At 39.3% G+C, this 4225-nt stretch overlaps 1 non-coding gene across 1 annotated transcript; it reads right to left on the reverse strand.

Annotated features, from left to right (window-relative positions):
- Window positions 1-3808: 3808 nt before the first annotated feature.
- TRNAY-GUA (transfer RNA tyrosine (anticodon GUA)) lies at window positions 3809-3893 on the reverse strand. The gene is given in 2 exon segments: window positions 3809-3844; window positions 3857-3893. It is a non-coding gene; the product is annotated as a tRNA-Tyr (tRNA).
- Window positions 3894-4225: the final 332 nt, after the last annotated feature.

The following is a 4225-nucleotide window of genomic DNA, read 5'->3' on the forward strand; positions in this document are numbered from 1 at the left end:
ATCTCTCCATAGCAATAACGAAGAGGAAAGAGCTTATGGGGTCACCCTGATGGATACCCCGGCCCGGTGAAAACTCCTCCGACATATCCCCATTAATCAAAACCTGAAAAACAGGAGAAGAGATACAAACCTTGATTAACCTTCTCCAACTGTCAGGGATCCTAGCTCTCTCCAGACTCTCCATCAGGAAACTCCAGTTGATGCGATCATAGGCCTTCTCCAAATCCAACTTAAGAGCTACAATGCCTTTCTTCCCCTTCCTGATCTTCATAGTGTGGACCATCTCTTGGGCAATCACCACATTATCCATCATTTGTCTACCAGGCACAAAACTACCCTAATTCTGACAAATGATCTCAGGAAGAATGCAACGGATTCTATTGGCCACAATCTTTGTAACAGTTTTATAAAGAACATTACAAAGACTGATAGGTCTCATATGCAAAAAGGAAGTAGGTTTTTCAATTTTGGGAATCAGAACCAGAAGGGTTCTATTAACCAGCTCTATATCCTGAGAATTATTAAAAACACCTATGATAAAATTATAGATACCTTCCTTAACGACCTCCCAGTGCTTATGGTAAAAACCAGCAGGCAGACCATCAATCCCAGGAGCTTTAGTAGCCCCAATACTAAAAATGGCTTGGTCAATTTCGTTCAGGGAGATAGGGTGGAAGGCATCCTGAATGCTATCCTCCACAATCATAGGAAAGGTAGCAACAGACTGAGCCTTCTCCAGATGAACAGGCTCTTCTTTAAACAGATCTTTATACAACTCCAGGGCCAAATTCCGAATCTCCTCATCTTCATACACCCACTCACCATTAGAGTCTTTGATAGCATCAATTCTGTTCCTCTGCCTTCTAATGATGGTAGAAAGATGGAAATACCTGGTATTGCGATCCCCATCTCTAATCCAGGACTTTCTAGACTTTTGAAACCAAAGAAGCTCCTCCTGCCTGAGAACAGCTTCCAGCTCATTCTGAAGGGTTCTGAGGAGGCCATCCAAGCTGTGATCAAACCTCACCTCCAACCTACGCTGAATGCCCTCTATCCTATTTAATAACTTATTTTTCCTTCTAAAAATGTGCCCAAAGACATTTCTATTCCACCTTAACACATTATTCCTAAACCCTTCAGCCGCTTGAAGGACATTTGAGTGAGGTTTCCAATTATCATGAACAAAATCCTTAAACTTAGGATGAGACTCCCATGCCAATTGATAACGAAATGGTCTCTCACCCCTAGGACGATTGTCTCTCAAAAGCCTAAATAAAATAGGACAGTGATCCGAATGACGGAAAGGGAGATTTAACACAGAACACTCAGGAAAAGAAGTCTGAGCTAAAACATTAGCGTATACCTTATCCAAACGGACAAAGGTACTGTTATGCTTCCAAGTGAACTTATGCCCAGAAGCCCCCAGATCAGAAAGCCCACATAAATCCATACTATTTTTATGGTGAAGGCAACGATTAACATAATGATGCGATCCCCCTCTCTGATCACTCATAAAAGCAATATCATTAAAGTCACCCGCCACAAACCAGGCCTCAGATATACTGACACTCATAGAATAAAGAACCTCCCAAAGCCGTTTCCGATTAGCTAAAATAGGGTCAGCATAAACTAGGGTAATTAAAAAAGGATTACTACCGGAAACACTCACTTTACAGTGAATAAACTGCTTATCCATGCTAATGATATCAAAATGGACCCGATCTGGCTTCCAGAACAGCCAAATCCCCCCAGCCCGGCCAGTAGCCTCCGATCTAACACAGTTCCAGTTCTTAAACTTTTTAACCACCTCCTCTGCTTTATCTCCACTAATCTTAGTTTCTATTAAAGCAAAACAATATGGGTTAAATTGTTTAATAAGATCATTAACATGGATACGGGTAGCCTTGCTAGCCGCACCCCTAACATTCCAGCACAATAAATCCATAGAAAGGAGGACAACTGACCGCACCAACCCACCTAAGCCAGGTATTTATTAGGGGCTCCTGAGAGCCTAACCGAGGTACCCGCAGGTCCCCTCTTCTCTGTTAGAGCCAAAGAATTCTGGATGCTTTTTTGTTTACCCTTTGGCTTTTTCAAACTAGTTTTATTAACCCCCATCGACTTCCCAACCCCAGGATCACCACTAAGAGTAGGAATACTAACCTCATTTGTCTTTTTCATCCTTCGAGCAGCCAGGGCCAGGGTTCCCCCCTGGGCTTCGTTCTTAGAAACAAAGAGGGGATTAACAGATTCAACCACCTTCTCAGATGGTTCAACAGACTCCAGACCCGGCATGCTTTGATCAATATGCTCATCTCCCTGGTCAGGCTCTTGAACTTCCTCAATAGTCAGGGCCCCAAATCTGGAACCTGACCTAATGGCTGAGCCGGCTCCAGCCTCCTCCCTAGCTTTGGGGATAGGCTTCTCCTTGACATTAGGAACAACAATAGGCTTAGATAGGGAGGATTTCAAATTAATGTTAATATCAGGAGGACGATTCTGCACAACTGAAGGTTGTGTTCTACGTCGAGCAGTCCTTTTTGCCACCATCCAGGGTCGAAAATTCCCTCCATTCCCCTGGCTCACTTCAGTTCTACCCACACTATCCTCAACCATCTCATTTACAACACTCTCCCTTTTAGGGCATCCCTCCTGAGAATGACCATACATGCCACAATCATAACAAATGTTATGTAAACCTTCATACTCAATAAAGAACACCTTGTTTTGAACACAGAATTTTGACAACAAAGGTTTCGCAAGATCAACATCAACACAAACCCTTGCAAACTTGCCCCTAATGGCTCCAATTGTAGTTTTATCCACGTGGTGGACCTTCCCAACCATACCTCCTATTTTACTGAGAAACTTCTCACTATAATACTTAATGGGAAGGCCCGGGAACCTAACCCAAGTCAAAATCCTGTTAACAGAGCAATCATGAGGATTAAAATTTGGAACCCAAGGCCGTAAGGCCAAAACATGGTTGGAAATAATATACGGGCCCCCCTTGATCACAGCATTATAATCCTCAACCTTGGTAAATTTGATGACATAGTAGTCATTTTCCAGGTCAGTAATACTGACTTTCCCTTTCCTAGCCCACTGAACTTGAATCCTTTGGGCAAAATAGTTAAAGCTAATTCTCTTCCCCAGCACCGTGACTTTATTAATATTTAGTTTGTAAATAAAGTTATAATTAGCTATTTAATTAATTTAAGTGATATTTAAAATTAATAATTTTATTTGGGGATATCACGAGGATTTATACGGCAACGGGACGGGGATCCCCCATCCTCATCCCCAGTTTTTACGATTATTCTTCATCCTCAATTTTTACAGTTATTTCTCATTCCCGTCGGTTCGGATACCCGCGATTTTCGAATAATGCCCACCCTCTGTCATCTCTAGATAAATCACATACATTTTTTTTTAATTTTTCTCTAAAATATATTATAATAGTTCAAGGGGTACATCAAAAGTAGGTAGGAATAAAAAATTTCTTTTTTAATATAAATATTTTAATCATCTATTTGAAAAAACTTTAATTTTTTTTTCTTTTAAAATTAGCTGTTTGAGTTTAATCCGATTTTTCATACCGTGTTTCACCAAACACTATTAACCAAATTTCTAGAAGTGATCTGAACTTTTAATTTTATTTTAGTATCAAACAGGGCCATATTAGCCCTTCTTGGTAACATTTAACCAGGGATTTAATCCATTTGTTTGTATATTAAAAGTAAAATTCAGTTATTCTTTCCAACCCAAAAACTATATAGTAAAAAGCGAGAAAAAACTGAAAAAATAATCCGACCTGCCGGATTCGAACCAGCGACCTAAGGATATCAGCATTCAACTACAGTCCTCCGCTCTACCAACTGAGCTAAGGTCGGTTTTGTTTAACAAATTTATAATATTATATATATTATGTAACCGTAGGTAAAATAAATTCTTTCACCATATTTTCTTTACGAGTTTAAATTAAGGTAAATTTCAAATAAATAAAACCAACGTGGTTTTACTAATTTTCAGATAAAGAATTGTAGTTTACTTTTTATCAAAACGAGGATTGAACTTTCGCACTTGGATTAATGCTATTAAAACCATCTTTAACAACGTGAAAATAAAAATTTTCAAGAATTAAAATTGTTGAATGTCATATTTTCTATGAAACTACATTTTCGATTTTCGAAAATCATTTTTTTTGAAACTTTCTCTCTCTAAA

Source organism: Euphorbia lathyris, chromosome 4 (genome assembly GCF_963576675.1).
Source record: "Euphorbia lathyris chromosome 4, ddEupLath1.1, whole genome shotgun sequence".
NCBI lineage: Eukaryota > Viridiplantae > Streptophyta > Magnoliopsida > Malpighiales > Euphorbiaceae > Euphorbia > Euphorbia lathyris.